Here is a 24506-nt window from a genome sequence, read left to right as displayed (position 1 = left end):
GGGTCAGAATAGGAAGATTCTTCACTGAAAATTCAAATTTTTTTGTAGAAAAGATGTTTGTGTGCTTGTCACAGTTTAAACTTGCCTTCTCTTTCGTTAAGGACACCACGAAATGTCACATCTTTGATGCGCACGGCGCAACGCATTACACTTATCTCCGATATATGTGTGTGTGTATGTGTGTGTGTGTGTGTGTGTGTGTGTGTGTGTGTGTGTGTGTGTGTGTGTGTGTGTGTGCGTGCGCGCGCGCGTGTGTGTGCGCGCGCGCGCGCGTGCGTGCGGGCGCGCGTGCGTGCGTGCGTGCGCGTGTGTGTGTTCTTCTCAGCTATGCAGTTAGTTGCCCAGTGTAATTGTCATCAGGCGGTTGTTATAATAGAAACATCCTAAGAAAATATACGCAATATCATAGACTTAATCATACAATGTTATATTCTTTTCTTTCCACTCTCCTAGCACACGAAAACACTACGCATAATATATATATATATATATATATATATATACAGGATGTCTCAAAATTGACGCATTTCCTAAGAGCAGATTCTTTGGAACATTCTAAAACGAAAATTCTAATACGAAAAATGTCTAGGCTATAATGGTTTTTAAATTATTGGCGATTAAAGGTCACTAATCACAGAGCTGATATTTCGCGCGCTCAGACATGGTAATATGACAAGTGATAAAGGTTCCACCACGAGGGTCCTCTTACAACATCGAAAATATCACAGAAATATACAATGACATTCTTATTAAGAAATTATTTTTGTTTCGAAACTTATTTGCATATTACACAATTAATATCGCAACATAACATCGTAAAATATCTGTTCAATAACGATATTGTACCATGTGATAGAAAAAATTCATAACCATATCTATTTACCTCATATGGTAATGTCAAAATGGTCCAACCCATTCAGATGCTAAACTTTTTGTGATAATATTATTAATATGTCAAATATTTGACTTTAATGCACTTATATCAAATTATTGATTTATATTTTTATTAATAATTATTTTAATAAATATACATAAGCGATAAACCATAATAATTTTTTTTATATGAACTAGTTGTGCCATTTTGACATTACCATATGAGGTAAATAAACATTGTAACATTATAATAATTTTTTTTTACAGCTACAACAATAGTACAATATGTCGTTATTGAACAGATATTTCACGATGTTATGTTGCGATATTAATTGTGTAATACACAAAGAAGTTCCGAATCAGAAATAATTTCTTAATAAGAATGTCATTGTCATATTTCTGTGATATTCTCGATGTTGTAAGAGGACTCTCGTGGTGGAACCTTTACCACTTGTTATCACCATGTCTGAGCGCGCGAAATATCAGTGAGTAGTGAACTTTAATCACCAATAATTTAAAAACTATTATAGCCTCGACATTTTCGTACTAGAATTTTCTTAAAATATTCCAAAAAATCTGCTCTTAAAAGTTTTGGTACACCCTGTATATATTATATATATATATATATATATATATATATATATATATATATATATATATTAGGTGTACAAAAAAGTTCTGAGCTTTAGATTTCATACAACCGAAATAATAATTTACAATCTTTTATAATAATGACGTTTCTAACATTTACGAATCGGACTTTGTGTAGCAATATCTCCACTCATAGGACACGTATGTCCCTTTACTTGACACCTTTTTTTATCTTTTTTTAAAAAGATAATTTTTGAATGATATCATGAATTTTGTTAAGCATCTTTTTATATTTGAAGAGTACGCTTATGCTTGACATCTTTATATAACAAATATAATTGACATTTTTTTATATAACAAATATTTCTGTTAAACAATCTATCTATATAATGACTTAATACACATGTTTAGTAATTTTTTGTAAAAATTGTAACGATACGCCCGAATCACCTCCCTCTCCGTAATTAACTTATAATGTAAAACGGCGTAAATTATATTTGTAATTTAAAATTTCCCCGACCGATCATCCGCCGGAGCATCGACACGACGATCCTCCGCGATCTCACCGTCGACAAAGATTCGTGTAAAATAACCGATGTACGAGAAAGAATGTACGAGAACAGCGTGTAAACCAACAATCCGCACGTTGGGCCTCCATCACCGCTGGCCCCTATCGACCGCGCCACCAAACATATTCGTGGAATCGCCGAGCCCGTTCAGCGAAATTCGCGGAATCGTTCGGCAAAATCATTTGCAACCTCAAGACCCGAGTTTGGCCGACCTGTTCCGTTTCAATTTACGTCCGATTCGGGTATATTAGCTCACTCCAATGGATGATTTTCGCTTTTTACCAGCGAGGCAGCAGAGAATCCAGCTGATCTCGGTGAATACCCATCTTGATATCTGAAAGAGATCCTAGGACACTATTTAGAAAGTCAGGAGCTCCTGGCAGATCGCTTCCACCTCCGAAACACACAAGCTTCATTACAAGCTTCATTACAAGCTAAGGCCACCAGAGACCCTTACGTGCAACATCCGTCGCTGTCGGTGACAGAAATAGGGAGCTTCCTGTCTCCGAGCCACAGTAAAATCTAAATCCTATTCTGGCCCGAAAAACCGTCCGAAAAGAACTGTGACGAGACTTTGACAATTACCAATCGGCCATGCGACAAACACCGCGTACGACGAAGCCCCGTGCATCGTCTCGCATCGCGCGCCTATGACCAAACGCGTTGAATTCTCGGAAGAACCACGAGTCAAAGCTATTGTACGATTTTTGGAATCCGCGAACATTTTCGGCGAACAACGAATGCAATTCCAAGACTGAAATCGAAATCATATCTAGTCGTGTACATATTATAAATATCGTCTCAACAAAAAGAAAATAGTAAAACCAATCAGTAGCTATAAATAGTGTCTAATCTTTAAAAATATACTTGTAAATATTACATCCAAACTCTCTTCTATATTTTATTTTCTATCAAACTCTCTTCTATATTTTATTTTCTATCGATACTCTCTCTTTTCCTGACAATCCGACTAACGTTATCCCGCAAATCCATGAGAGCGAGTCGCGAACCGACGTGTAATCGTTTTAAAATAATATATAAATATCTTTAACGCCTTTAGGTCATTGCTTTTTTATAACTTATGCATCATCAATTTCAATCTAAGTGCTAGATGTTCCTCCTCTATACATATTCATATAATGATCCTTTTCGAATATAAGTTCCATGATGAAAAATAGCATTTATATCTTTATATGCTTGTCCAGCTATTAATATCTTGATTGTTGGTACAGCACACAAACTAAATTTATGTATTTTTATATATCTTTACAAATTTACCATCTTGTAAAAAAAATTATTAAAAAAATAAAATAATAAAAAATATTTTAAATTTCATATTATGTTAAAATTTTATATTAAACTTTATCTTAATATTTACAAATTGCTGTTAAATAATTTTCTATTATTAAAATCTGATAAAGTTTATGTATTTTAGTGTTATTTTTAATAATATCAAATTTTTGCACAAATAATAAGATAGTTTCTTTTTTAATACAAAAATTTTTTGATAAAATCTATTTTTGGTATAAAAATGCAAAATAATGGGAATTGTGTTGTAACGGAGCATTTTCAGATGCTTCGTTACTAGCGCGCGCTATGCGGCTCACATCATCCGGAGCTGCCCGAACATCCTCGACCGCAACCGAACGATACACGCGCGCTTCTGATTTGTCACGCGTCGGCGGCGTGACCGATCAGCTGTTTTGGCTTGATAGCTCTTAACAAATTACGCGTCGACACGTAGCACAAAAATGGGTATAAATACCCGGCGAATTTTTCGTAAAGGATCCAGACTTGTCCAATCATCCGACCCATCCGCTTCCAAAAAGCATCGATCCGACCTGAACAGCGCGAGAAGATTCTCGCGACGAATACCGAGCGTTCTCAGTATTCTCGTTTTTTCCTTCTCGAAAAATCGAAGTGTTCTTGAATTTTTCTTACACGAAATACCGAGCGTTCTTATTCTCGTTTCCTTCTCATCTAAAAATCGGAGCGCTCTCGGACTTTCTACGGAATATCGGGCGCTCGCGATATATTCTCGTTCTCTTCCCGCTCGGAAAGTCGGAGCGTTCTCGGATTTTCTATGGAATATCGGACGCTCGCGATATTTCTGTATTTCCGCATATTCGAAAGTCGGAGCGTTCTCGGATTTTCCGACGATATACGCAAAGCACGTGTCACTGCGAGCGTCCACCGTTGCCTAGCAACCCGTGCGTCTCAATGCTCAACACAACGCGGACTCAGTTGCTTAGCAACGCACCGTGTATATGACTTACGCACGATCTAGCGACTATCCTCCATTGCATTCACGATTCAACCGCGCTACGAATATTGCCGCTCACAAAGCGGCAAGCGAAACCCACGAACGGCTACGCTGAAACTAACTATTTCGAGTAATTAAAATCAGGCGACTGCGATTCTTTCCCGAACCCGGCATTCGATGAGCATCTCCGAGTTCACGTCTCCGCATCCGTAGCGTAGATTGTCCGACCGCGCAGGGATGTATCGTTACAGTATAAAACACGTACATTAATAGTAATTTAATTAATAAACGCATAAGTTTATAAGATTATCATTATAATAAATAGTACTTTAGGTTTTAAATTATAAAGCACCTTAGTGTTAACTAATATTTACAATCAATGCTAATGATAAATATACAGACAATCATAATAATTATATTATAATATTATAAAGAAAGTAATATGTAATATTATTTTACAGACTTTTTATGACGGGTATTTTATGACAATTTTATGACAAGATCTTGATCTTGATCATGAATTAAGATCCATTTCTTGACTGATAGAAATGAACATTAAACATTATGTGCCAACCTCTTATTTCTCTATCATAGAATGTCAATTTCGGAACGTGTCACGCTGACAATCAATTTTCGAACACAGACGAGCTAAGTTAGTTAAGCCAGTACCTCTCACGGCAAAAATTCTAGCCATACAAAGGCGACGACAACGTTATGTAAATGTAAATTTCCAGATTTGAACTTTGGATTGCAATATCTCTGCTTATAGGACATGTAGACGAAAAATCACTCTTATTATATAATGTAAACCCAAGCAATCAATTGCGCTTATCAAAAACTTGATCGGTTCAGCCGTTAATGAAATCCTATACAATGAATCGAGGGGAATCGATTTTTAATTTCCACTCGTGTTTCCGCGTAGATTGATGAACATCATTTAATTTACAATGATTGTTTATTGTCTGTGTGTTTTTAGTACACCGTTCACAAATATGATTGTCGTGTGAGATGTAATGATCGTTGTATAAGCGCGACGACGTCTGGAGACCGAAGCCTTGAGTCGTGCTGTGCAACAACGCTTAGAGGCCAAAGCTCTGAATCGCACTATGATTGTTGATGTCACGTGGCTACGACAACGCCTGGAAAGCTCTTGAGTCATACTGCTACTGATATCTTGTCGTGTCACTTAAAATGTATCATTTGTATTGCTCGCTTGTATCACTTGTATCGCTGACTAGCTACCAAAAAAATGAGAAGGATGTTCTTCGAAGACTCGATTTATATAAAATTTCCGTCCTCCATCGTTCGCCCTATCGCTGACGGTCTCACAGTCACAAAAATTGTGATTCGCTCTCGGGTCGCGGAGGGAGGGGGAGCATCGCCTCAGCGGTGAATGCAGTTCGAATGGCGTAATAATCATACAAAGGCATCGAAATGTGATATGCTGTCATACGCGTATACACATGTAGGTGAGTGCGCCACGCGCTCGGATCTGTCGCCATGTTCATGCATGTCTTAGAATTGAGATATGCAACATACTCCCCCCATTGAGAGAGTTATCGATCAACAAGATACATCTAAATCTAAATAGATATAGGTACAAATTCTTTACAATATTGTTTATCGTAATATACATGTTGATTATCGCTCAATCGGAAAAGGATTTTACAGTTCTCGTTATTTTTCCGGATGCAGTCTTGATGGTGACCATTCGGATTACGCCTTTATCTGGATGCAATTTTATGATCCTGCCTAACTCCCATTGAGTACATGGTAGAGTTTTGTTCTTGATAACCATGACGGCAATGTCGAGTAAGCCGTCTTTACGCCATTTATTGCGGACTTGCAATTCGTTTAGGTATTCCAGGCTCCAACATGTCCAGAGGTCTTGCTACATCTTAGATATATGCTGCCAAATAGACAGCTGATTGTCTGGAACAGTAGGCAGATTGTTCTCCGGCAGAGTGGTTATTAGCTTGCCAATAAGGCCTAATGAGCAGGAGATAGCATTAGTAAGTCGTTCGGGTATGATGAAACAGAAGTAATCGATCTAGAATTTAAAATACCCTCGACTTCGGTAGTAAACGTATTTAATTCTTCGAAGGTAAATAAGAAATCTCCTATTACACGCTTGAAATGATGTTTAAATAGTTTTACGATAGATTACCACAAGTCACCGAAGTGAGGTGCGGCGGGAGGACTGAAGTATCAATTGATGCCAGTATTCGCTTGCAAATTTATTTACAAGATCCTTATGCTCCTTGAAATTAATTAAGGCGTACAGTTCTTTAAGTTAGTAATTCGCGCCTACAAAATTAGTACCGTTGTCCGAATAGAGATGATATGAAGATGTATTCCAGATAACCTCGTCTCGTGGTAAAGGACGCAACGCACCAAGAAAGCTCTCAGATATTCGCCTACTACCTCCAAAATCGTCTTTATTGTCGTACATATGAATACGCATATATAAACTTTGATGCGCATTCGATTATGAAATTTCCTTTCTTTAATATAAAACGCACCGCAAAAGTCAATGCCCGTATGCATGAATGGAAGAGACGCGCGTACACGAGACTCTGGAAAATCTCCCATCTTATACTGTGCCGGCGTGGTGTTGAAAACAACGTGCACACGCGCGCACGATTTTTCGTATTTGATTTCGACTGTCCAGAAGCCAGAATTTTTGATGCAGAATATATAAGGTTGTCTGAATATGGCAATGTTTTTCGTGTATCTCACGAATAATACATTCAATTAAACGGCATTGATTAGGAAATAAAATAGGATGTTTTTGTGCGAATGCGAGATCCGACCTTCAAAAACGCCCATCAACACGTATTAAACCATGCTCGTCGATGAACGGATTTAGATTAACAAATTTGCTCCTGGTCGTTGAGCCTTTACTTAATTCTTTGATTTCGTTTGAGAATCGAATAGCCTAAAGTAATCTTAACACTCGAATTTCTGCTTCATTAATTTTTTCCGCGCATAATGAACCGGTATATTTACTAGTGAGGCGAACACGAAAACAATATCAAGCAATTATCCTAAATAATTTAAAATAGAATGAATATTGTATTATGAGAATACTGAAATCGGTGAATACGGCTGTCAAATGTTTTTTTTTAATTCGGATATCTCGGGTTTATTTGTAAAACCTCGTTGAGCCAACTCTTCCTAAACTACCCAGGAAGGCCCCATATTCGATTCCGCAGAAAATCGTAAGGCAATTGTCTTCTTGATATCGCGTCCATCGGATTATCTACCATTTTAACGTGCCGCCATTCGTGCGAACCGGTTAATTCGCGAACGTTCACGACGCGGTTGGCTACATAAGTTTTTAATAAATGCGGAGATATTTTTAACCAGTGCAAGACGATAATCGAATCACACCAAAAAATGGTTTTGTTAATAACATCTGATACACTATTCGCTTCATGATATAATTAAACCAGTAATAGCGCGCCACAAAGCTCAAGTCGCGAAATAGTGAATGTTTTTAAGGGCGCGACTAGCGCATAATAATTTACTATTAACTATAACATTCCCTTGCTTTCCGCATGAACGTATGTAGATACACGATGTTTTTAAAGTTCACATTCAGTGCCCAATTAGCATGTAACGCGCTAGATGCTAAGTCGTTGATTATGTATTCATCGTTATAAATCCATTATCTAATGATAAAACCGCCGCGCGACAACAAAGCGATTAACTCTAATTGCACGGGTCTCCTCAATAATCAGTCTCAGCGCCGGTTAACAAATCGTCCATATATAAGTGGGACTTGAGAACTTTGGCAGCCGTTGGATGCACCAAAGACTCGTCATCCGCCAGTTTTCTGATGGTACGAATCGCGAGGAACGGTGAAGAAGAAACGCCGAACGTAAGTGTGTTCAGTTGTAACGTCCATACCACGCCGTCTCTACGCCAAAGAATTCGTTGATAACGTCGGTCATCCTCACATAACGTGACTTATCGAAACATTTTCTCGATATCCGTCGTAATAACATAATTGTACGTACGAAATCGAATCAAATGCGAAAATAACTTATCCTGAGTAAGACCCACCATCAACATATCGTTTAGAGATACGCTGCTACTTTTTGCTGAGGCGTCGAACACTACAGGCACCTTGGTGATATTACTAGAATTCTTAATCATTGCGTGGTGGGACATATAATATGGGGCACATAACCATCTTTAACCGGGTCTGCTATCCAGGACATGTCCTAAGATAGGTCCTAAGATAGATCTTAGATATTCGTCTATCACATACGTGTATTCAGTTTTTAGAGTTGCGTTAAATTTCCATTCTAATGATAATAATCACAATGGTTCGCGACTCACGCTTACCCATATGTCAAAACGATAGACAAACTACGTAACGACTGCTACTCGAGAGACCGTTCTTACGAAATGTGCTTCACATTCGATTTCCTTTTCGGATTGTGATTTATTTGATGTGACCTCTTCGACCGTCCAGAACTTAGCTATTAGATTTTCTAAACACGTAGAATAATAAATCATTGATTTTGATGGATTTTGTGATAGCATATCATCTGTGACCATCCAATCAAAACACATCTTTTGTAAATTATCTTGATCGACAGCGAACAACGATAATAATGCTGTGGAATCAATTAACAGATCGAACGCGGGACATGAAATTCTGGATCTGCGAGTCTAATGTTTGAAGGTAGTTTAATCAAGTTACGCGAAAAAATTTCGGATGGAACTCCATAATAATTAGCATCGTGAGAAACATTAAATCTTTACAGAAATTGTCGTGTATAGACTGTATAGTAATTTGTACTATGCCCTTCGACTCAGTGTTCATGCTATTAATTTTACTTATCGGTAATGAATGGGCGACTACATATACAATTACATTTAAACCTTTCACGATCAATTCCGAAATAAAATTCGCAGTAGCGCACGTATCCAACAAAGCACGGCATTTGATTAGCTTATGTTCGTTATCCCGTATATATACTGTGACGTGACATTCTGGAGTCGCCCATCACAAAAAGCATTTACTTTGATAAGGAAAGTTGGAGGGTCCTGCGGTCGCCTCTTCGGGGAGAAAGAACGCAAGCGGAATTCAGAGTGGCACGAGCCACTTATATTTTCGCGAGGCTTTCTTTATCTATTCCCACTTTCATTAGTATTGTTTTCCACCTTGTTTCTCGTTTGCGATAAAATAGTGCGAAGTTGATAACTACTGAGATCCTGAAATGAGACGAGATGCTTATCAACGATCAGATTCCCCCGGTGACGAGAAAGATGCCGAATCGAGCACCGGAAAACGAACAGGTCGTACTCCTCTATTAAATTGCCAATATTTATACACGGAATTGCCATTGCTGCAGTAATTTCATGGCAGAAAACTATAAGGCTGACCGGCACTACAACGCGGAAGTGAGAGAGCGACAAGAGGGAAAGCGCGACTCCACGCGATGCTGCGAGGAGACCTCCGGAGGTAAAGAGGCTAGTCAAAGAGTTGAGGGAGGAAGCGATGTCGAACCGGGGGAGACAACTACCTCCCGCCGGAGAATCGAATCATTGCGGAGAAACCCCACGGATCGCAGCCAAGCCGAAAAAAAAAACAACCGCTCTTTAAAGTTCCCGCGAAGTCAGAAGATCGCGAGCCATCTAGAGCCCGCGCAAAAATAAGAAATATACAGGCTGATCGCGCCGTGACGCCAATCTAAGAAGAGAAAAAAGGGAGGGGAGCAATGATCATGTCGTGTCGCCACAAGATCTCAAAAGGCACTTTTCGTAGTTTATGTAGTGGCAGGATGCGGAAGGATCCCGGAGGAATTCAGGGAAAGACGGAAGGAGATCGAGGTGCCGTCGTTGGTAAGGCAAATCAAAATTTTGTAAAGTGTTTTGTTAACTTCGCCGGAAAGATTCGGGAGGACCGCGCGGGAAAGGGCTGCCGAGATTTCGCGGGGAAGGCGTTCTCAGTGATGAGAAATTTTACGTAAAGGTCGCTTTATTTTCTTGGCGGGCCGGCTACGTGACAAGTTTTTCGGTATTTTTTTTTGCGTTCTCTCTCACTTGTTATCGCGGAAAGTTTCGGAATAATTGCGTATTTGTCTCGTCCTTGTTTTGCTGCCTTGCGTAAATTTCATGCTATGAACGAGATAACGTAGATTGATGTAAGTTATTAGATCATAGGCGTCAAATGACGCCTACTGTGAGCTCGAATCGGTCAGACGAAAGCTAAATTTTGTTGAAAATCGCCGCGTGCATCTGCGAGTCGGATGCCGTATCATTGTATTCGAATTATTTTGTAATACAGTGAGGTAGTATCGTTGATGATATATGGAAGATGTTGTGAAACGCTGGCGAGTGTGAAATATTGATATATATAACATGTGGAAATTTATCGAGAGTCGTTATAATTCGAGTAATACGGTGTGATTATTAGCGATTAGTAGCGATTAAAGAAAATTTATCAAGAACTCGATTTCATTATTGCATACACGAAATCTGCTCTCCCTGCCTTCTCTCTCTCGCGCCCCGTCCCGTGAACTCCCGCCTCTATCTATAAACTGAGCTGTCGGATTATTGTTCGCGTCCGTGAGTCTTGATTAAATTGTGCAGGATAATTGTTGCGATCCTTTTATTGTAAGTGAGTGGCACGTGCTCTTGCCTGGCGCCCAACCTATCGAAAGATTAAGTTTGGGAGACCCATCTCAGGAGCGTAGATTTCATACTAATGCGCTTCAACCGTAGCGCTGAAAAATGTAATGACGCGAGACTCGTTGCTCAACCATCGATCATTTCGCTTAGTCATTTTGTTTGAGCACAGATGAATTTCGAAGTATCAGATTTAATTATACTTGTGCGAATATCCTTGTGTAAAAGGATACAGAGAGCATTGTGATGTTTCTAACAAATCGTAATGTTCGAAAATTTACAAGTACCGCCCCTATGCGAACGCATAGCAGGCAATTATAACCTTCGTGTTTTTATGAACAATTGTGTCGATACTGTAGGAAATTAAATATAATTATAACAATTTGAGCGTATCGTTTCTCGAGCATTGTTAGGATTTGAATTTCGCAAGGATGTGGCGAACGTGTTTGTGTCGCGAAGCGGCTGATCGAGAACAGCTGATCACGTATTGTTTTTGCGATCATCGCATGATCGTCTCATAGACGGGCTCGTGTCCTGCGATTGGCGATGGTTTTCGGGGAGGACACGGTTGAATTCGGGGAAGCAAGAGATTCCGACACACAAAGAGATCCGCCGCGCGCCTTTAACACGTCGTTCAGAATAAAACATATATATATATATATATATATATATATATATATATATATATACACACATCGAAATTAAGTGCAATCTCCAATATCTTACCTTCCTACACATTTTCCTACAAAATTTGGGGGTTCAGCTGGGATAGAGTCGAGCTGTCGAGTGCGGTTACGCTGAGTGTGATGACATTGACTCTGAGTGAGCAACGCTGAGTGATACCGGTGATACCAAGTGCAGTAAGGTTGGACGATGAAGAGAATGAGTTCCGTGAAGAATCCGTCTGACTTCACGGTGGTGGAGAGATTCAAAAATCTGGACTTGAGTGAGGCCGGCTCGAAGAGCGATCTTATAGGCCGACTGATGGAGGCGGATCCTGTGGATGGATGGCTTCACGAATCAAAGATGTGCGGACAGATGTGCAGACAGATATGCAAAACAATCTGTCGCAGAGCGGAGAGACGAGTGCGAACGTGTCGAAAAGCCGAAATGCATTTGAGATGCCCAGAGTGAGTGAGGCAGAGATGTTGCGAGAGATGGAAATCATCAGGAGAGAGAGAGAGAGAGAGAGAGAGAGAGCTGGCATTGGCACGACGGGAGACGGAATTCCTGAGAGAGCGAGAGAGAGCTGGGGCAGTCGAGTGGAGAGTGGATCGCGGGGAGGCGCGGCGAAAGGCGGATCTGACAAGACCGATTGAGACGACGGCATGGCCAAGTATAATGGCGATCGCCAAATTATTGATGTATTTTGATGGAGCAAGCGATTCCTGGGAGGTGTGGGAGAAGCAGGTGCGACTCCTTGCGTCGACGTACCATCTGCAAGATGACATGGTGAAGATACTGATAGGCACGAGACTCAAGGGTAAAGTGGCTGAATAACTCCGCTCTAAGTCCGAACATCTTGAGATGGTGACGAACGACATTCTCATCAAAATACATCAATAATTTGGCGATCGCCATTATACTTGGCCATGCCGTCGTCTCAATCGGAAATGAAAGCTATGTTCAACCATCGTCCGAACAAGCTGACCCAGAAAAGGGAATTTGAGGGACGGGTCTGGAAGCAAGGTGAGGCTTTTGGTGCTTTGGTGCATACATGCACGATAAAATTATTTTGGTGAACCGGGTGCCGGTTGAATTGAAGAAGACGACCTCGTTGATTATATCGTGGACGGTATATCCGATTTGAATTTATAAGACCAAACTCGGATTCAGGGGTTCACGACGATGGCATCCTTGTTGAAGGCTTTCAAGAGAGTGACCTTGCGGCCGAGAGGACAGCAGGATGGCGGTGTCATCCCAGCGGGACGGTCGGATGCGATTGCCGCAGGGAGAGGGGCGCAAAGATCCCGCGGAGGAGCGGGGCAGCGATGGAGCGACGGGGGAGAGCAGAGCCGCTTGAAACAGTGTTTTAATTGCGGGAGTCAGAACCACATAAGTGTAAACTGCCCGACTAGGGAGAGCGGGATGAAATATTTCCGTTGCGGCGAGCGCGGGCACGTGGCGGCGAGGTGCATCAAGAGAACGAGCGCTGAAAAGATTAACTGCGTGATAAGCGGGTATTGCGATGACAAGTATTATAAAAATGTATGTATAAATGCGCGTAAGATAGCGATGATTGACACGGGTAGCGACATGTGTCTCATGCGTGCAGAGTGTCACGGTAGGCTGAACGTTCCATTAAGAGAGAATAGAATCTGTTTCCATGGCATGGATTTAAATAATAATGAGACGTTCAGCGAATTTGACGCGGAAGTTCGGATCGACGATGATTTATACTGTTAAAATACAAGTAATTTCTGACAAGCTTATGCGATATGATTTTATTATCGGTGCTTTTAAGAACGGTAGATGTAATAATAAGGAGGGACAAAGTATTAATTTCGAAACCGAAAGCTGACCCCGAGTTGCCGGAAATATTTCAGATCGATTACGTACACGGAACGAGCGAATTAGACGTTATATATCTTGATGACAATCGTCGGAGCGTGCTGGAGGATATGATTTACGGTTATGTGCCAAACAAAACGCGCGACGTGAATATTAAGATGAAATTGATCCTCAAGAATGATGAGCCGGTATACCAGAGAGCACGATGGTGCTCCGAACAGGAAAGGCAAATAATTAAACGGCAGATAGACGAGTGAATGCGCGTGAGTACGACCGTCTTTGTCGGAGTACGCGAGTCCGGTAGGTTCTGGTTAAAAAGAAGAACGGCGCGTATCGACTATGTATGGACTACCGGCGACTGAATCAGAAAGTTGTGAAGGACCGCTATCCGTTATCCTTAATTGACGATCAATTAGACCGGCTGCAAAGCGCAAAGATTTTTTATGACTTTAGACCTTGAGAACGGATTTTTTCATGTCGACGTGGATGAGGGTAACCGAAAATTCACAGCCTTCATTGTACCCGACGGGCAATATGAATTCTTAAAGATGCCGTTCGGTTCATACAATTCGCCAGCCATTTTCCAAAGATTTGTAAACACTACGTTCAGAAATTTCATTGCCGACGGAACTGTATTAACCTATATGGATAATCTGATCCGAAAATTATGAGGATGCCTTTATAAAACTCCGGCGAGTATTCGATAGAGCGAATCAGGCCGGGTTAGCCATCAATTGGAATAAGTGACAGTTTTTAAAGACGAGGGTGGAATTTTTAGGGCACGTAATAGAGTCAGGTAGCATGCGGCCGTTGGACGCGAAGACAGATGCGGTTACGCGATTTCCCGAACCGAAGAATGTTAAGTACAAAGTTTTTTAGGACTATCCGGTTACTTTCAAAAATTTATTTATAATTATTCATTGATTGCGCGGCCTCTGACGAATTTATTAAGAAAAGATATTGTATTTCGTTTCGAAGAAGAGGAAAGAAATGCGATCGAAGAAATGCGATTTGACAGATTGAAAGCTGCCTTAGTGAATAAGCCTGTTTTAAAATTATACAAGATAATTATACAAGATAAATGCAACTACTGAGTTACATACCGATGCATCGAAGTATGGTTACAGTGCTATTTTATTGCAGCGTAACAATAATAATTTATTGCGTCTTGTCCACTATGCGAGCGGTCGAACAACTCCGGCAGAAGAAAAATATAGCAGCTACGAACTCGAGGTATTAGCAATCATTAAATCTTTAAAAAAGTTTCGGGTTTATTTGATAGGGATCTCTTTCAAAATCGTGACTGATTGTAAAGCGTTCAACCTATAAAAAAGAAAGATCTATGCGTGCGAGTGGCAAGGTAGGCCCTACACTTAGAGGAGTTTAACTATGTTCGAGCATCACCCGGGAAAAGCGATGACGCATGTCGATGCGCTCAGTCGGAATCCGCTGCCCGTGTGTATGTCGAGCGAGCGTGAAGAGAATATAGCGGCGCGAGTTCGGAAGGCGCAGCGTGAGGAAGCGCATTAGCGAGAAATAATCGAATTGGCAGGGAAAGCCATTGGTTTTGTAGTAAGAGCGGGAGTTCTGTTCAAAATAATTGACGATGAGGAGCAGATGATGGTTCCACGATCAATGCATTCGCAAATCATTAGGTACGAGAGAGAGGGCATTTATCGACGACTAAAACCGAGCAATTAGTGGCGAGAGAATACTGGATACAAGATCTGAAGGCGAAGATCGAAAGGGTGGTTCATAGTTGCGTGCCGTGCATTTTAATCGAAAGAAAGCATGACAGAAAGGAAGGATTACTGCATCTGATAGCGAAAGATGAGGCCCCCTTAGATACTTTTCATCCCACTTTTCAGATCATATGGGATCGCTCCCCTCGACGCGAAAACAATACAAGCACATATTGGTTGTAGTCGACGTTTTTATCAAGTTCGTCTGATTGTATGCGGTTAAAACCACTAGTACCGCGGAGGGGTTTTAAATTGCTTAGTGAGACAGGCACATGTGTTCGGGAATCCTAGGCGAATTGTTTCGGACCGTGACTCGACGTTTATGTCCGGCGATTTCCGGAAATACTGCAGAACAGAAGGAATACAGCATATCCTCACGACGACGGATATGTCCAGAGTCAACAAGCAGGTTGAGAGAGTCAACCGGACGCTGATTCCAGTGTTAACTAAGCTGTCTGCTTCTCGACCGGAAAAATGGCACAAGCACTTGAATACTGTATAAAAATATTTAAATACCACGAAGTATTGGAATGACACCCTTCCGACTGTTCGGAATGGATATGAAAATGAAAGACAATATCTCCATTCGTGAGTTGATAGAGAAAGAAATAATTTCCATCTTCGAGGAAAATCGGGACGAGATAAGAAGCCAGGCTAAAGAATCCATAAAACGAGTACAGGAGGAGAATCGTCGGGGATTCGATAAACGAAGAAGACCAGCGACAGCATATAACGTAGGTGACCTCGTGGCTGTCAAGAGAACGCAGACCAAACCCGGATTGAAATTCGCACCCAAATACGTTGGCCCCTATCGAGAATACTGAGAAACGATCGTTACATTGTCGAAAAAATTGGTGAGCATGAAGGATCTTATGAGACATCTACCACAGCGGAATATATTAAACGTTGATTGGACGAAAATGACGAAGTGACAACAGATGAAGAAATTGACGTTATCTGAGGACAGATAATAACACAGGAGTGTAGGAAATTAAATTATAACGAATCTGCGAGCGTCGTTTCTCGAGCATTGTTAATATCCAATATTGTTAGGATTTGAATTTCGCAAGGACGTAGCGAGCATGTTTGTGTCGCAAAGCGACTGATCGAGAAGAGCTGATCACGTATTGTTTTTGCGATTATCGCGTGATCGTCTCATGGTCGGGCTCGTGTCTTCCTGCGATTGGCGATGGTTTTTGGGGAGCACACGATTGGATTCGGGGAAGCGAGAGATCACACAAAGAGATCCGCCTTGTAACACGTCGTTCAGAATAAAACATATATATATATATATTAGGTGTACAAAAAAATTCTAAGCTTTTTTTTGTAAAATTTAATCTTTATTCAAAAACAAACAAAAAAATATTAATCAGCGAAATATTCCCCGTTTGCATCAACGACCTTTTGCCATCTTTCGGGTAGCTTGCGAATTCCTTGACGATAGAAGCTCACCGGCTTCGAAGCGATAAAGTCATCAATTTTCGTATCTCTTCAAATCTCACGTGAAATGTGTATCAGCCAAATGATGCTGCAGCGACCGGAATAGGTAGTAATCGGAAGGTGCCATGTCTGGGCTATACGCCGCGTGCGGGAGAAATTCCCAGCCTAACGCAAAGATATGGTTCTGAGTCGCTTTCGCAACATGTGGTCGAGCATTGTCATGAAGCAAAATCACTTTACGACGTCCTTGGCCAGTAAATGGTCTCTTTTCTTCAAATGCATCGCTCAAATTGGTCAATTGTTGTTGGTAGCAGTCTGCCGTGATTATTTCATTCGGTTGTAACAACTCGTAATACAACACACCTTTCCAATCCCACCAGATACAGAGCAAAACCTTCTTGGCATGGATATTGGGCTTTGGCGTCGATGTCAAAGATTGATCAGGATCAACCCATGATTTTCTACGTTAGTTATCATAAAGAATCCACTTTTCATTGCCTGTAATGATTTTGTGCAGAAAATCATTTTTCCGGAACTTTGAAAGCAAAGTGAGTGCAGTGTCACGCCGACAATTTTTGTTGTCTTCGGACAATTCATGCGGAATCCATCTACCTTCCTTCTGAACCTTTCGCATCGTATGTAAACGTACGGAAATGGTTTGCTGCGTAACGCCAAGCTGTTCTGCAAGTTCCTTTTCAGTTTGCGCAGAGTTTATATCCAGCAGTGCTTGCAATTCGTCCGTTTCAATTTTTTGAGGGCGTCCAGCACGCGATTCATCTTCAAGACTGAAATCTCCTTGGCGAAATTTTTGATACCATCTTTTACATGTAGTATGACTTACAGCGTTCTCTCCAGCACAAATCATTGCAGTAGCTTCAGCAGCATTTTTCTTCAGATGAAACGCGAAGTGGATGGAAAATCGAATATGTTCTTTTGTTATTACCATCTTGAACACTACTGATTTTTGAGATTATGTGCATTAAACGCCAAACCATATGGTATTTTAGAAGGCCAAATGTCAACGCTTTAAAACCGCAAAAGGGTGAGAAGATATATAAAATTTAAATTGTTATTTCGGTTGTATGAAATCTAAAGCTCAGAACTTTTTTGTACACCTAATATATATATATATACCGAAATTAAGTGCAATCTCCAGTATCTTATCTTTCTACACATTTTCCTACAATACGTCTTGACAATTGCTTAAATTTTCGCATGCATATAAAGAATATTTAATTTTGCAAACTAAACAATTGCGCGACGTGTTTAATATAAATGTTTAATTTAAAGAAAAAATTAGTTTTCTTTTGATGGGGAGTTCGCTCTTATCTCTCTCTAATTTTACTGCCTTTAGCCTTTCACGTTTCGATGCACAAACCGCGGATTTGTACAAAAACTCGTACATTTCGAGTTTAAGAAATGTATCTCTTTCGAGAGTCGTTTCCCATCTTTCTAATGTGTTTTTCGGTAACTTGCTTTCTAAAATATGCACGACCATTTCGGGCCCGACGGAAACGCCCAGCGCGTTTAATAATGCGATATTGTTATGTGTCGTTCGCGAGTTTAGACAAACCGCTTGAAGTTTTTTTATCTAATACGGGCAAGTTCAAAATCAGAGAAAGGTGCCGCAATAGTAAAATTCGTTTTACTTTATAAGAACGTTCGAGGAGTTCCCATGCTTTAGAATAATTTATTTCATCTATTTCAAAAATTCGTATCTTGCTAGCAGCTTCGCCGATTAACGCCGATTAACGCCGATTAACGCCGATTTCAGGTAATGCAATTTGCCTACATCGGATAAATCGGTTTGCGAACCTCATCATACTACTAAATGTATTTCTAAACGACAGCCAACTTTCGAATTTGTCATTAAAAATAGTCGGTAAATAAATCAAGTGACGCTTCGGATAATTTAATGCGTTGTTTCTTAGTGGAGCGAGCATTATGTCATCGAATCGATCAAGACTTATCAGTTAACGCGCTTGTACTTGCCTCCGATAGATTAGACGTGTGCAAAATGTTTTCAATTCTATCTGCTAATAAATAATACTGATCTTGTATATTCGTAAATTCGGTTTCATGTGCTTCATGCTCTAACACGGCGAGTTTGTCATTATAATCTTCAAATGCGTGATACAAGTCTGTCAAACGATTCAAACACAATTATAACGCGATATTGTCTAGCTTGCCCTTGTCGAGGATATTATTTAAATTCGTTATTTGAGACTTCAAAGACGTCCGTCTATGTATAAATAACTTTATTCTATCAGCCATTGTAACACTATTAAAATGAAATCGAACGACTTACTGTAAAATAAGTTTATTCGGCTATAAACCTCCGTGGATCTCGTGCGGCGTATGCCCGATGCTTTCGTTGACCCGGACTTCGTGGATGAGGTAGATGATCGTCTCCATTACGTTGGATTGCCTTGCACGTGATTTCGTAAACCTGGGGTCGTGAGTCCCCACCTCACAGGAGGCACCAAAAATGTACAATCGAAGGGAAGTTTTAATTTCCACTCGTGTTTCCGTAGATTGATGAACATCACTTGATTTACAATGGTTGTTTATTACATGGGTCTGTATGTTTTTAGTACACCGTTCACAAATATGATTGTTGTGTGAAATGTAATGATTGTTGTATAAGCGCGACGATGCCTGAGGGCCGAAGCTCTGAGTTACGCTGTGCGACGATGCCTAGGGGCCAAGGTCCTGAGTATTATGATTATTAATGTCGCATGGGTACGACAACACCTGAAGAGCGTAACTCTTGAGTCTTACCGCTACTGATATCTCACTTGTCGCTAAATGTGTGTCGCTTAATATGTATCGTTTGTATCGCTTAATATGTATTGCTGACTAGTTATCGAAAAAATGAGAGGGATGTTCTTCAAAGACCCGATTTATATACGATTTTCGCCCTCCACCATTCGCCCTATCGCTGACGGTCTCGCGGTCACGAAAATTGTAGTTCGCTCGTGGGTCGCGGGGGGGCATCGTCTCAGCGGTGGACGCAATTCAAACGGCGTAATCATCATACAAAGACATCGAAGTGTGATACGCCGCCATACGCGTATACACATGTACGTGAGTGCGCCAACGTGCTCGATCGCCACGATCAATCATGGCTTAGAATTGAGATACACAACAGATCCGATAATCTCAGATACTCGTAAATTGCCGGCTCGCGTAGTCACACGGTAGTGTTTTGGTTGTCTGTATAACTTGGCACCCGAAACACTACCGTCTCCTGATATTACAAAAAGAAAAGTTGCATGTGTTTTACTACACACGCATGCAACATTTGCACCCAAAAGATTGCATTCCAAAAGACGAAGTATGAAGAACGTTTTGTAAAAATTTTCTCAAAAAAGTAGATCAAAATCCGAAATTTCCTTCTCGTGTGATATTCAGTGATGAATTGTTATTCACACAAGAAGGAATTTATAATTCGTACAATATGCATTTGTAGAGCAAAGAAAATCTCAGAGCCACTCAGAAGTTTTCAGACTCATTGAAAGATAAATCTGTGACCTGGAATCATGAAAAAATCAAATTCTGGATTATTCTTCCGAACACTTTAACTGGAGAAACATACGTTTTAAAAAATAATTTCTCAGTTTTTAAAAAATAATCTCTCAGATTTCTTAGAAGATGCCATTATTAGAAAAAAAACATAATTGTATTCCAACAAGATGGTGCTGGGCCACACAACACCAGAATTATAACACATTATTTCAACGAACAGTTTCCTGAACGATGGATATGGGCCAATATGTTGGCCTGCAAGGTCACCAGATCTGAATTCCTTAGATTTCTTTTTATGGGGATATTGTAAGTAATTTATAAAACGCTTCCCGAGAATGTTGATAATTTAGATAGATTGCGACATGCTATTTGGACCATTGAAGAAGATGTAATAGAGGATATCCAGAAGAATTTATTAAAACGCATGAGAGCTTGCGCTAGAATGGGCGGTGGTCACTTTCAGTACCTATAATTATTTTTAATTCTAAATCCGCTCTTTCCAAAGCAATGAAAAACAATTCGCTCTTTTCAGAGCGACCAACATACTTGTACATGAAACATCTTATGTATGCAATAAAAATTTTTAAGTTGTATCATTGTATAGCAAATACGCGGTAGTAGTAATCTGACTTATCAATCTAAAGTAATTTATGTTGATAAATCAGATGTTACCGTCATCTAGAGATTTACGCAGTTCACTGTAACAACATAAACTGAATAATTATCGTCGCTAAGAAATCTCCGCGTCAAGGACATATACGTGTTTTCTTTTCTTCGAATCGCCAAATAATTAACCGGTAGTGATTAATAGGAATAAAATAATGTTTACTCATAAGTGTTTCATTTTATCGTTCAAGTTTGTAAATAAACTCAGAAATGTGTCCATGACATGTGATGATACAACTTAGAAAAAAAAAATTGTTTATGATTATTTGAAGATTGACACCTAAAACGCGAAATGTGGCTTGTTGTTTATACACGGAAGGCTCCATCCTTGTTATTTATCTGTTAACATTAAATCCATACAAGGTAAATGAACAAGAGAGAGAGAGAGAGAGAGAGAGAGAGAGAAAGAGAAAGAGAGAGAGAAGTGTGGTGTGTGTGCGTGTGTGCGCACGCGCGCATGTGCGTGAGTGTGGTGCGTGCGTATGTGTGTGAGAACGTGCATGCATTTGTGACATGTATCAATCAGTGAACTCTATACCATAGTGTATCAATACTCGCGTGTAGCGATCAGCGAGTGTCTTATGTAATCGCCCGCGAGTTGGTGAGTTGCGCCTATCTTCTACGCGGCTATCTTGTAATTCGCAAACTGTTTTCTCTGATAATTAAAAAATTAAGCTTCTGATAAAAATTTGGTAATGGAAAAATTGCTTTAAAAGGGACCTGTCACAACTGTCCGAACCGATTTGATTTTCTTTAAAATATGTTATTAAAAATCTAAAAGACACATACTTTTTTATATCTGCCCAGTCTGAATTTTAAAAGATGAAACAACCTCTCAAAAGTTATATATTAAAGTATATATTAAAGTATATATTAAAGTATATATTTGATTCCCATCAATTATCAACAAAATGATGAGATATATAAAAAAATGCTTTAGAAAACAAAACTTTTATAATTTTTATGTACTTTAGACGGTTCGGCTCGCTTCGTGGACCGCGGTATTATAAGTGAAGCGTAGATGTTCGTCTCATCGCTTGTGTTCGCTCCCCATATATTACGAAATCATCGTTTTAATTATTCAATTCGTGCGTTCCGTCAGATTACAATGCAGCGCATAGGGGAACACGAAGCACTGTTTTATACCGAGAGTCGGTAAGGAACGGGTAACGGGTGCTGCTTGGAATTGTGTCCGAGAGAATTTCTTTGGGGTGTCCTCGGGTATAAAACAGAGAGTCTTGCATTCGGCAGTTTCCCGATTAATAAATGAAATTCGGTATCCAGTATCGATAAGCGCGACCACCGGTTGGTCACGAATGCTAATCCGAACATGTGGCCGTGGCGTAAACGCGGGGCCGAGGTTCGTTCGCGTTTGTCCCGACCTCGACAGCTTTTCCCGCCGATGGATAGCATTCTCGAGTATAGACTCCATCACGTCCGCATTGCAAGCAGAATTTACGCGGAGGACGCTGACAGTTGAAACGCGTGTGTTCGCATTATTTGCAGCGCCAGCAATGCTCTGCTCGGTTACCGTACACAGCGACCGTAACTGGTTTCGAGTGTGGAGAGGGGTTGCGCTTCGCGACCGTCATTGTCGTCTTTCGTTGACGCTGGATTTCCTCGAAATCTGCCGCCAGGTCTTGAAGCATCGCGAGATCGACAGTATCGTGGCGACGGATATACATTTTATACTCCGGATGCATATTTCCATATAATTGCTCCGCCTGTGCAGCCATCGAGAAACCCCCGGCGCGACGCATTATATCGATTGTACTTCGTACTTGCAATATTGTTCGTCCGATTTTTGAACGCAGGCGGAGATATCTTTCAATAATTGGTTGCGGTAACGGCGTGGACAGTACTGCGCTCGGAATGCATCGCAAAACTGTTTCCACGTACTCCAGTTATGTCGGTGATTTCGGTACCATAAGAGTGATTCCCCTCGTAATAATTCCGGGAGACCGAGCATGTGGTAGCCATCGTAGCCATACGCGATACTTAATTCCTCGACCCGCTCCAGGAACGCCCATGAATCTTTGCCATCGAAGTGGCAGTCCCACTTTCTGATTTGATTATCTTCACAGTGATCTGTCCTGAAATCGTTCTCGATATTTTATTTAATGGGAACTGGTGCGTCGGACGACTCGGCCGCATTGGCAGCATTTTCTGCCTTTACAAGTTCCTTTAGATGTTGCCGCAATATTTCCACTGTCCTGGAGGTGTTGTGTCGGCGCGACGATGCGCGGCGTTCCGCTTTTTCTCTTCTAGTTCCTCTAGCCCTGCGAGTTCCCTTCTAGTTCCTCTTTCTTAAGCCGATGAACCCAGTCAGTAGTTGACATTTTTTCGATATTTTATTTCTCTGTTTCCGGTTCCTGTTCGAGTACATAAAACGGTTGCATGATCGGTTCGCGGCTCGCTCTCTGGTTTCGTGGGATAGCGTCAATTGGATTGCCAGGATGAGAAAGTTTTGAGAAATAAAATAGAGAAGATTTTGTGTGAACTATATACAAATATATTCTTAAATAATAGAAATTACAGTTGACTTGATTTTACAAACTTCGTTTTGACTACTATTTACAATATATACACGATTGGATATGATTTTGGTTTTAATCTTGGAATCTCGGTCATTGTTCGCCATTGAAAATATTCGCAGATTCCGGGAATCGTATAATAGCTTGACTCGCGGCTTTCCGAGAATTCGGCGTGTTGCGATCGTGGGCGCGCGGCGCGGGAGAATTTTGTCGCATATAGTGTTGGACGCGATTGCCAATCAGCTGCTAACCGTCAAAAGTATTGTCTCGTCAAAGTCTTTTTCGGGCGTATTTTCGAGCTAGAATCGGAACTTAGACTTTGCTGCGGTTCGGAGAACAGAAAGCAGAACAGAAAGACTTCCTGTTCTGTCACCAATAGCGACGGATTTTGTACACAAGGGCCTGCTTCGGGGGCCAAGCTAAGAAGCGCCTTAGCTTGAGAAAAAACTTGCGTGCTTCGGAGACGAAAGCGATCTGCCAGAAGCTGCTTTTCAAGTAGCGCCCTAGGATTGTTTACTGGTATCTGGACAGGTACTCACCGAGATCAGCTGGATTGGTTGCTGTCTCGTCGGGAACAGGTCAAATTCATTCGTCGGAGTCAGTTAAAATACCCGAGTCGACCGTAAATCGGAAAGATTCGGGTACAAATCGACCAAACTCGGATTCTGGAGCTGACTCCGCTGGGAATGATTCCGCCGAGAGATTTGCGAAATTCGTCGAATGTGCTCGGCGATTCCGCGGATATGTTCGGTGATGTGATCGGTAGCGGGGTCAGCGGCGGTGGCCCAACGTGCGGACTATTATGATACACGCGTTGTTCACGTGAATTTCAACTCTTCACGTCAGTTATTCTACACGCTTCGGAGGATTTAATTATGCGGAGGAGAGCAATTCGGGCGTATCGTTACAATAATGATGATAATTTTTATTCCTTTTATTCATTTATGTATGATAACATATAATATAATTACATATATAAAAACATACATTTCTTCATTCATTCTTTATACGTTATATTGTTATGGTATCTTAAGTTTAAAATTATTTTTGTTCGCTTACGCTTTAACACACTATAACAAAGTAACTTTACTGATTATAAGTGCAAATCTGCTAATATTTATACATTGAATTTATTGATACTTAT

General features: G+C 40.6%; 1 protein-coding gene and 1 pseudogene across 2 annotated transcripts in view; both read right to left on the bottom strand.

The window, feature by feature from the left end:
• LOC105427732 (uncharacterized) overlaps nt 1-24506 on the bottom strand; it is a 142728-nt gene that overhangs the window by 101703 nt on the left and 16519 nt on the right. The window lies entirely within an intron of this gene.
• Nucleotides 1735-24506, bottom strand: part of LOC148936296 (uncharacterized) — a 38927-nt pseudogene continuing 16155 nt past the window's right edge. Inside the window, exon 3 of the transcript XR_016139641.1 lies at nt 1735-23200. The product of XR_016139641.1 is annotated as an uncharacterized LOC148936296 (transcript). The remainder of the gene's footprint in view (nt 23201-24506) is intronic.

Source organism: Pogonomyrmex barbatus, unplaced genomic scaffold (assembly GCF_055798465.1).
Source record: "Pogonomyrmex barbatus isolate J1 unplaced genomic scaffold, ASM5579846v1 scaffold24, whole genome shotgun sequence".
NCBI classification, from domain to species: domain Eukaryota; kingdom Metazoa; phylum Arthropoda; class Insecta; order Hymenoptera; family Formicidae; genus Pogonomyrmex; species Pogonomyrmex barbatus.
The sequence above is the reverse complement of the archived record's forward strand: the minus strand, read 5'-3'. Positions and strand labels throughout refer to the sequence as shown.